The following is an 11,972-nucleotide window of genomic DNA, read 5'->3' as shown; positions in this document are numbered from 1 at the left end:
TATTTCAGATTCAATGCAATAACTTTGGCTAGTAATCAAAATCTATATTTGCTAGTCACAAAGCGTGCGGTGAAACGCAACACCATCACTTCTATAATTTAGTGCCATGCGTAGTGTGTACTATGCTGGTAAACATTTGACCTTTACATTTTTCGACTCTCTTTTTCTCACACCATACGCCAACATAAGCTCTCCCTTAAGATCAGATCTAGTCCATCGACAGCAGGACAAACATAAATATTACTATTGCCGCAACCATCACGAACAAGATATTGTTACCACATCCAAATCACAAAAGCACATCGGCTTCAAGTTTTTGACGTAATGACACCTCCCTTCTTTTTTTTTACCTCCATGGTGTCGCGACTGTAGACCATGATGGCAATTGTAACTGTATAGCATCCTTGGCCAACTGTCACAACTATAAAATTGTCAGCTGTAATGATAAAACGTCAAATTATAAAAAATACAAGAAAGGACCGTTAAAAAAACGGCTTATAGCTTAAGAGCTCAAAACCTACACCACATTGTAATACAGTACAGTGTGACAGCAACCTCTGATGATATGTGGACGCAAATACCAAATCTGTATATCCGAAAATATGGTTAACCAACATTATAATAAAATAAAAAAGTTATGTAATGCTCGCAGATTGTCTGAAGATGGCGGTCTAACCAGAACGGACCCATCACAATAAATACATCATTAAACTACTATAGCAGCACTTTGTGTTTTATTAGGCCTACATCAGCTATAAAAAGTTTTTTTTGTATTTGTTCGTTCTTTTAAGTGCTACGTTATTATCTTTTTAGCGATATTTCTCATATTGTAGGGTATATTTCCGATGTTTAGTGCGTATTTCAGGGATTTACACTGCATAAATGTGGCATGTTGTGGTTATTATAAGAGAACATCAATCCGCATTTTAGTTTATGACGCCTACTCAGCGCTGAGGAGGGCTAAATGGTACAGAATAATGGTGTAGGTAACGGAAGAACCGAATTAAGTTTGACAGAAAATAGAATAATTTAAAACGATGTATAATAGTGGACAGTTTTTGACTAAGTCAACAAAACATTGAGGAGCGTCGCATGGCAAATTAAGATTAATTTATGCAAATGTGACAATTGCTAACCTGATTATTTGCTGCTTAAGTCTACTCCGTAATATTTAATGGCATGGCAAGGAAATTTTTCTAAAATTGGCTTTTCGTATACATAACATGCAACCCGAGAAAAAGAGTATTGAAGCGTTGTTCTATGTTGGATGCATGTGCTACTCTCAGATAGAATGTTAGCACAGGAGATGAAGGCGTGGCGGGCCGCATCAAACCGATTACTCCCCTCCATCCCCCTCCCTCCCTCAGTCCCTGACAACAAATACAACTGTTTTAGATTTATGGAGGATAAAGAGGTAAAGAACAGTATCAATACATGAACATCTTCTGCCTATACGACGGCTTCCATCATGGCAGTATTGCATCATACAGTCCATGGGTTTGTACAACAGCTCTCACTGGAAATAGAAAATTATAGGTGCAGATTATAATACGTTTGAATGTCCGTGATGATTCTGTAACTTGATCTATTTACTGATGCGAAGATGACGGTGATACTAGAGGAAAAGTGGTACTTCAACTTGCGTGTCATAGCTGCTCTCTTTACGTTACACAAGCATGGCAACGGCTTAAGCGCATATCATACATAAAATTGCTCCCTCCCGCGCTATTGTAGTCAATCAGAAAGCTTCCGCCTTGTATTTGCACCAGTAGGCGTCTTGACCCTTGACGTACAGCCCAGTTACTCGAGTGGAATAGGTGCCGACGCAGATGTCAGATCAATGGGAGAGTGATGTTATTAAACAATTTGTAACTTGGTTTAAAATCAGAGTCATCAACAAAGCAACTCGACAAGCATATTCATTCGATATGATGAGAAAACTTAAGTATGAAGTGCGCTGCCCTGTGAAACTCCTCTCAGATGTCTCATCCGTAACATTTTGTGGCGAGCACTTTGTTTTTATTCCCAGCGGGAGAATGAGTAAAGAGCCACTCTGGAAAGTCAATTTAGCTGGTGCTCAGTTTCCTGGCCCCATGTCTGTCGCTATTTCATTTATTCAAAGAGTCTTTGATAGTACCCATTTTGAGAAGCCAATATACACTAATTACTGTTGTACATAAACAATTCACTTAAGTGTACCATTTGCAATCAATAACAATCACGTGGATTAGATGCACCTGATGCATGAATATACACTGACGGAAAAAAATCACAACACCAAAAAATAATTAATGCTGAGTAAGGATATTTCGGGAATGCAATTGTCTAGGTAACATAGTAAGTATTTGAAGCCATTCAAAAGGCTTCAAATACTTAATATGTTACCTAGACAAAAAATAGTCAAACTATTTCTGGACCGTGACTGTCTCAAGAAATATGTCAAGGTTTTTTTTTTTTTTTTAAATTATCGCTACCAGTCACGAAATTTGTCAACTATTGTATTACTTATTTATTTAGCGACATGTTTCGAGCGAATACCTCATCATCAGGCTAAATGGCATTACAAAAACAATTTTACAATAAGGTCATGTTGATGTTACATAGTCTTTTCGTAAATGCTGTGGTCATCCTGTGGAAGAAGAGAAAACTTAGTAAGAGGCGATGTTGTCACTTTGGACGCTGGACTGATGTTTGCTCGAAAATGTTTTGTAACAATCACTCACTTTGTTCTTCTTAACATATTAAGTGATTAACGTTCGCCGGCCGCGGTGGCCGAGCGGCTCTAGGCGCTTCAGTCGGGAACCGTGTGACTGCTACGGTCGCAGGTTCGAATCCCGCCTCTGGCATGGATGTGTGTGCTGTCCTTAGGTTAGTTAGGTTTAAGTAGTTCTAAGTTCTAGGGGACTGATGACCTCAGAAGTTAAGTCCCATAGTGCTCAGAGCCATTTGAACCATTTGATTAACGTTCCACGATCACAGGTTAAGGTAAGTGCGAGATAAGCTATTGCAAATCTGAAATGGTGGTACATTCATAACTGGTGTCACCGCCAGAATGTTGGATACAAACATGCAAACGTCCATGCATTGTGTTTTGCAGAAGCCGGATGTGTGTCTGGTGGATGCAGTTCCATGACTTTTGCACTGGGTCAGTCAGTACTGGGACGGTTAACGCTGTTTGTGAATGACGCTGTAGTTGTCATCCGATGACGTCTCATACGTTCTGTACTGGAGACAGATCTGATGACCGAACAGGCCAAGGCAACATGTCGACGCTTTGTGGAGCCTGTTGGGTTACAACAGCTGTGTGTGGGCGAGAGTTATTCTGTTGGAAAACACCCCCTCGAATGCTGTTCATGAATGACAGAACAACAGGTCGAATCACCAGAGTGACGAACAAAGCTGCAGTAAGGATGCGTGGGATAACCACGAGAGTGCTTCCTGCTGTCATACGAAATCGTAACCCAGGCCGTAACTCCAGGTATACGTCCAGTGTGTCTAGCATGCAGATTGGCTGGTTGTAGGCCCCCAACTGGCCTCCTAACCGACACACGGCCGTCACTGGCACCGAGGCAGAACCAGCGCTCATCAGAAAACACAACAGACCTCCACTCCAATGAGCTCTCGCTTGACTCCACTGAAGTCGCAAATGGCGGTACTTTGGTGCCAGTACCCTGCAGGCCCTGTGACTCGGAGTTGTCCTTGAAGCAACCAATTTGTAACAGTTCGTTGCCTCACTGTGGTGCCAACTGTTGCTCAAATTGCTGCTGCAGATTGAAAGGTGGCTACACTGAGCCACAGCGCCAGAGATTGCGCCAAAGAGTATTATTCAGCCGCCTCCACTGGCAGTGCTTGGGGAGAACTCGTAGTAGTCAGTGCTTGTTGAGATGTGCTAGTGAAAAGTGCTTGTTGAGATGTGCTAGTGAAAAGTGCTGGTCGAGAACTCGTAGTAGGCAGTGCTTGCTGAGATGTGATACTGAAAAGTTCTTGTTCAGATGTGGTAGTAGCGACTCGGTATGGTGATATATTGTAATGATTAGAGTGCTTTTCGTCTATATATGAAGGTAAAAGAAAAAATTTTCTTTTCTCTCTCATTATTTCAGTGTCCTGAATAATGCGTCATTACAGGTTCAGTCAACAAAGCATCTGGCTTGTGTTCTTGTATTAGAGTGTAATTCTGGTTTTCTTGCGCAATTATAGTATTTCTAATTTTTTTTATTACGTCAGTATAAATGGTATATAAAATTTCTTGTCTTATTGTAGGAGAACCGTGCCAGATGTGTACGTTGAGTTATACTTCCACACACAGAACAGTTACACTTGTGTTTTGGTTTCGTAGGTTTTATAGTTGCTGGGGACTTAATTAATTAATTGTGTTAACGAAAATTTTCATTTCATTCTTTGTTGTTGTTCTATGCAGTCAGATTGCGTAATAATACTAGTCAGGGCCAACCGTTTACGAGACACAGTGTAATCGGACATACAGCTACGAAAAATAAAAATTATTTTCAAATATATTTAATTAAGCCCCCATGCAAGATTCGTTACGAAGCGCCGGAGCCATACACCACGTCGCCGTCCAGAGCCTGGTGTTCTTGCGACTGTACATTTGCGTGATCATGCTGCCAGCAATTATGTACAGTGGCTACATTCCTGTCGTGTCTTTCTGTAACATTGCTTCTCGTAGCTCTATTACACAATGTTGTTCAATCGCAATGAGGTGTTGATAATGGAGCCTTTGTCACCTTAAAGGCATTCTTGACCAACATCGGCTCACCACGTCCAATCTCAAAGGTAACTAAGGCTCACGACCGTGGCAGCGTCTATTTAAAGCAAACCAGAATTGCTTCCTCACAGTGGCGCTAGTAGCACCCCTCTTATGCGACTGGCGCGAAATTTCCATAGACATTATCTTCCAGATGTAAACACAAAACTACAACTGTTGTTTATGTCGCACAACTCCTTCCTGGTGTTGTGATTTTTTTCAGTGCTTCATAATTCTTTCAATGTCTACAAAATTTATGTATTATGCCTCATAGCAACATTGATTGAAGCTACCCTCTCGGACGTCAATTAATAATATATTCTGAAACAGTTAACATATTTCCATCGCACTCCAAATTTAAAAAGAAAACTATGATACACACCTGTATTTGTAAATATCTGAGGCAGGGCGTCCCCCTGTGGCAAGTGATCTGGCACGAGGCCTGATACAAGCACTACATGCTGTAGTTCTTCAAGTGAAACAAATACAATGTAATCGAGCAGCGGCTACCACATCGACATGATGCAGCCGTGTCGTACGACATGCCACACCACTGCCAGATGAAATGAAATGATCGTATCAATGCGGCACGTTCCACTTTGTCACGCGCTACTACTTTGCTAGTAACAGTTTACGGAACTTTCCATTTTGGTTGTGCAAACGTCTCTGTACCCAGAGAAATGAGAAGCGATCCCGAGTTCTGTATTCATTGTATAGGTCTTGTGGTGAAATCCCATGTATTTATGATCACAGCAGTGCTGAATGCGACAATAGGAACAGTCAAGATAGAGCGTGGGGTATGACTGCAAGTGAAATATTATACATAGGTACAATAATAGAATTTTATTTAGTTTATTTGTGCACGAGAAAGAAGATACAGTACCAAAAAGAAATACGAAATGTGGTTGCCTATAAAACTTGTCTGCAAATCTTCTTACTAATTTACTAAATATATGTTCAAATGGTTCAAATGTCTCTAAGCACTATGGACTTAACATCTGAGACCATCAGTCCCCTAGACTTTGAACTACTTAAACCTAACTGACCCAAGGACATCACACACATCCATGCCCGAGGCAGGATTCGAACCTGCGACCGTAGTAGCTGCGCGGCTCCGGACTGAAGCGTCTAGAACCGCTCGGCCAAATATAATGTGATATCAGATCCTTTAGGTACATCTAGCTACATACATACTTTGTTTTGAAACAAAAATTCTCCACTTGGGATACGAAAGAAATTACAAAGTCGATTTCTCAATCCCAAAGCATTGTTATAGGTCGCTATTGTTTTTCTGGCTTTTGATGTGAGTTTTCAGTACGGTCGTCTACGTTACGCTGCACATATCACTTGAAATATGCAGCATCATAAATCCGCATCAAGTTATATAACGAACTACCACTTAGATTTTGTTCATGTCACAGATTATTGTAGTATTCAACGCTTCGATCTTCGACACTAACGTACCAAAACAGCATTCTAGAGACCTCCTTCCCTTAGATTATCCGTAATTGAATATGCATATTTAATTAATTGCCTGCGAGGATATGGTCTCTGATGTTTTGTGAGGGGAAAATCTCCTATAGCATCATTAATGAGGAAACGTGCAGTCTTCTTACGGTAAAAGTATAGGTTCTGGAAGCGGGAGCGCGGCCTCGCTGATGTAGCGAAAGAGCTTACATTTCATACTCTTCCACCACTGTTGTGGCCATGCTCACCGACGTTAATTGAAATAATAATTCATCTGCATCTAAAGCAGCTAACATGATTATGGACTATAAGGAAAGGAATGAAAATTAAAGCATCCCGTCGATATCTAGGTCACTGGAGACAGCGCACAAGCTCAACATGCTTTCAAGAGCGGGAAGGGAAATGGGCTTTGCCTTTTAAAGAACAATCCTAGTATTTGCCTGGAGCGATTTGAGAAAATCACGGAAAACCTAAATCAGGATGGCCAGAAGCGGATTTGAAACGGCATCCTCCCGAATGGTAACCCATTGTGCTAACGATTGCGCCACCTCACTCAGCAATAGATTGTAATTATAAAAAAGTTTGTAAGGGACCCCCTTATTTCCAGATAAGAGCGCATTTTGTATTGTATTATATGTTAACCGGGAAACGACGGAGAGGCTCCGTCCCCGCCGCAGCCGCAGTGGTCCACAACCCCACGACGACTACCGCTGTCCACTTCACCCCTCCGTCGCCCCACACCGAACCACACTTTAGGGTTATTGTGCGGTTCGGCCCCCGGCGGACCTACCCCCCCCCCCCTCCCCCCCCCCCCCCCAGGGAACGTCTTATACCAGACGAGTGTAACCCCTACGATTACGTGGTAGAGTAATGGTGGTGTACGCGTACGTGGAGAACTTGTTTGCGCAGCAATCGCCGACATAGTGTAGCTGAGGCGGAATGAGGAGAACCAGCCCGCATTCGCCGTGGCACATGGAAAACCGCCTAAAAACCATCCACAGACTGGCCGGCTCACCGGACCTCGACACAAGTCCGCCGGGCGGATTCGTGCCGGGGACCGGCGCTCTTTCCCACTCCAGAAAGCCGTGCGTTAGACTGCACGGCTAACCGAAAGGGCTAGAGCGCATTTTACTTTATTTCAGTTTTGCTTTTTCACATACGTGAAGTGAATGATCAGCGCTGCAGTACGTACGGAGTAAAAGGAGCGAGCGGTAGGTTCCAGTGTTGGCTAGCAGAAGCGGTTGGCCATCTTGCGCTTTCAGAGCCAGTGAGGTGAGGTGCTGATGCAGAAATCGCTCATGATGTCACCAAAGAGATACGTAGTAAAATTAAGTTTATTCCGGCGCTAATCAAGTAGCCGCTATTAATAAATATTTGCTAGCAAAACTTGACTTTTGCCACTCACACATTGGGAGGAGTCAGAAATACTACTGTTTTCAGTAATTTTACAGTGCCAGAAAACGTAGATATTGCTAAATAAATGAATAACTATGGCACAACCGAAAAGTACGATCTTATACGAACTATACCGATTGTACATTCAAGTTACAGACTGTGCACCATAGTCGGGAGTCGTCGAAGGGGATCCTTACGATCTACTCATGCGGTAGACCATGCTCTCGTATCGTTAATAGTTAGCTTACAACCAGTGTCAACAAATTCATTCTACGGTGTTTCTTAAATAAACGCACAATAATGGCATCCTGTTGAAACGCGTACGTCTCATATGTACCAGCGATGGCGAGGCATGACAGAATCTCTGACCAGAGAGTTGTTTATCGTTGCTTGTCTGCGCTTGACCGCGCGAGAGTTCAGTTGCTTGTTGCACTCAGTCAGTGCTAGTAGCAGTTGCGAGTAGGATGTAGTACGTTGCACTCAGTCAGTGCTTGTTGTGTGTGAGGAGTCGGCGGGCGTCGACATGGGTCTCTGGTCAAGGTTCGGGACGAGGTATATTGTTAAGTAAGGTAATGAAGCAGCATTGCGCACATCTGATAATGTAATGTATGTTAATTGTAATTAATTTGTTCAAGAAATGCCCCAATAATAATTTTGTTTTCAAAGCAATCGTTTTTAAGAAAAGAATCATTCCAATGAAACAATATTTCCTATGCTTTTCCTCCCGGAATCAATATATCAGATTAATTATTGCACAGGGCCTAAGGTCAGCGCAGCTGCCCTTATAAAATTTATCAGGTTGATCTTAGCGTTAATTTTGTGGGGACTTAACATTTTTGCACTTTTATATTATCATTGGCTTTTATTACCGTGGGAAGCTAACATTTGGCTATATTTCCATTTTCATTCAATTCGTATCTTTTAAAAATAATGAAGGGGAGGTTACACTTGGCTCTATTCCCATTAACAATTAATTATTTTCTTTTATTTTTTGCGGGGAGGTTACACTTGGCTCTATTCCCATTAACATTTAATTATTGGCTTTTCAAAATATTGTGGGGAGGTTACACTTGGCGACCTCCGGACCAGGATCGTATTTCGTTGAGAATCTTCTGAAAAGTAGTCAGATATCTGCTCTTATTTACTAAAATATAATTAGCATTTTTTTGCGCAACGCTTTTACTAATTTGTGACTTTCTTTCCTCAGGTCATCGGCAATTCCTTGCTTTTTGTTGTACTTGTATTTGTTGAATTTTGCATTGTCTTTGTTTGATTTGTAAATAATTGTGATTTGTGTTAAAAATGCCGCGAAAAACTATTAATAGTACATCGCGAGGTGTAATGAATGAAAATACCGACTTAAACAACTTCACCGATAGTACTTGTGACACGCAGTGTAATGATTACAATCCTGCGTTCACTGACAATCAGTGCGTTCCAACCACTAATGATGATTTTTATCTTAATAATGAACAAACGAACTCAATTGTCTCCTCTGTTAATTTGACGACAATTGGTGACGCGGGGCGCTCTGTTGTAATGAGCGCTGCCCAGCTTAACACACCCGGTTTGGAAAATTCACGTAACGGACAGACGAATTTTTCTAATGAAAATGAACAGGATACTCAAAGTAGGACAGATTTATTTAATTCCGAAATAGTGACTGATAGTGTACATCTGACTGGCAAACCTTTTTGTAAATTACAGAATGACCAAATGGTCACACAAAACGCGACAATTGCAGATACACCATCAAACAGTACAGAGAATGGAGTAGGTAGCATTGGGTTGGATCAAATTATGGCATTTTTTAAACAATTTAATAAAAAACTAGATAACAATTCTAAACAACAGAATGAAAATTCCAAACAACTTAATGAAGATCTCAAACAAGAGCTTAATGAAAAATTAGACAACAATTCCAAACAACTTAAAGAAGATCTCAAACAACAGCTTAATGAAAATAACGAAAATCTCAAACAACAGCTCAATGAAAAATTAGACAACAATTCCAGACAGCTTAGTGAACAGATTAGAGCCGTTGCCGCACAATGTCATGATACTAAGGAACAGTTACGCGAGGAAATTGAGGCTTGTTCAAGAAAAAGTAGCGAAGAAATTAGGTGTGTTGCTCAGGAATTAAGGGATATGCAAACAGCCACAACAGAAACACTTAGAGACGAAATAAGTGCAGTCGGTAAACAATGCTCTGAAAAAGCTACACAATTACGCGACGAGTTTAAACTAATGACAGCAGAACTTTCGCGCACAATGGATGCGAAGATAGACGCGAAATTCGACCAACAGAACACTCAGATTGACAAACATTTTAATCACCACATACAAAACAGTGATACGCGTTTCCGCAAATTTATACAGGATCAAAATAAAGTAAAACGACAAGTAATGCAAACAATCACAGCACAGAGACAAGAAGACAAACGTAAATTGTTCGCAAAGGCAAAAACATACGTGGACAGCATCAAACAGTCGAACACAGAATTACGTGACGAAATTTCCGATCTTAAATCGAAAACAGACACATACACAACAGATTTTCAAACAGTGACCGACAGACTCGAACAATTAGAACTAACACAGGATTCCGATGTCGTCAAAGCTGACGTTAAAAAACTGAACGAAACCACATGTAAAATGCAAAAACAGATTAATGCCTCTGACACTAAAACCGATGATCAGGTAAAAATACTGACTGAAAATGTGATGAATTGAGCAGTCGTATTGATATTATTGAAAGTAATAGTGACAGCAAATCAGACGATACTGCACAGATTTTGTTTAACCAAACACCTGAATTCCAAAATTTACAGCAGACAATCAATGAGATCGATTCGTCTAATAACACATTGCGTAGAAAATTGTCAAGTTTACAGCAAGAGGTAACAGAGATAAAAAATATTTCAGTTAATAACACATCACAGCAGACGCCACTTTGCGAACATTTGTCAGACTCACGCAGCGCGTATAATTTGAGCAATTTACAGAGACTACGCGACTTAAAATCCGAAAAGCTATGCGACTTAAAATCTGAAAAGTTACGCAACTTGAAATCCGAAATGACACAGACAAACAGATTCTCACACAAACCCGAACGTGTTCTCAAATTCAGTGACGAGAACGTAGATTACGAGCAATTTTTATCTGTGAGAAAATGTAAGGAATTTAATAATGACAGAGCACAGATACACGATTTGAACTGTATACGACAATTTATTTTTGTACTTTCACCGCTATTACCTGTAATGCAGAAACTAGCTTTAAACTGGATACGACAATTTGCTATTGTATTTTCATCAACACTGCCTATAATGCAGAAATTGGGATTAGGAAGAATACAGCAATTTTTGTTTGGATTTTTACCGTCATTGCCTACAACGCAAAAGCTAAAATTTATTTGCAGCGCGTAATTGACCTCAGGGGATTCATTATGCTTTAATGAATATGGGCCGTAGCGTGCATAGGGCCCCGAGCTGTAGTAGTGCTGTTTCATCTTTAGTTTTCTGCACTGCTGCCTTTTCTTCTACTATCATTTATATCTATCAAAACAGCTCTTTAACTATTGCTCTATCTAGAATTAAGAATATGTAATGAAAACCCGATGTGACAAATTTTTACCGAAAGTGACAATTTTCATTAGGCACTCCAGAACTACCAGCGTAATTTTTAATAACAGATAAAATCGTAATCATCAGTATGTGTAAAATTTTCAGCAACAGGAACCACATTTTTGGTAATAATAGATGTTTTTCACCACAACAGCATGAAAGTCATCCGTTTAGCATACGTAACCAACAACGCAGTCTACAAGGTCAACCGAACTTTAATGTTTCGCCGCGTGCACGTATAGTCTCAGCTACAACAAATAGTAACGCACAGCAGGAAAGAAATAACTACGTATAGAAAACACAGTATTTCAATTCCTATCGCAATGCACCGTATAGAAATGACTATCATGACCAACGTAAAAATAATGAGCACAATTTTCAGCGTACATTTAATAACAGTCCATCTTTTCAGCAGCAAGAACATCAGCAACAACATATTATCATGAATGAACCAGACAATAATTGTCATCCATAGCGTAATACTTCAGGAAGAAATAACAGAACAGTTCAAATAGTGGATATGCCACAACATCCTCCCGTAAATAACAGCACGTACGATAGAATTTGACCAGACACAGTACAGGTTGCATATTCCAGTAACGTAAGCAATAATTTTGACACGCAGAATCTTGTTCACGAGAATGTTATTTGAAATAAGCCTTGTTGAATACACCACTTTTATCGCACACAGGTCTTAGCAGAAATTTTTCCATTGTCACCGA

The sequence above is a fragment of the Schistocerca americana genome, chromosome 2 (genome assembly GCF_021461395.2).
Source record: "Schistocerca americana isolate TAMUIC-IGC-003095 chromosome 2, iqSchAmer2.1, whole genome shotgun sequence".
Taxonomy (NCBI): domain Eukaryota; kingdom Metazoa; phylum Arthropoda; class Insecta; order Orthoptera; family Acrididae; genus Schistocerca; species Schistocerca americana.
This window is presented reverse-complemented; position numbering follows the sequence as displayed.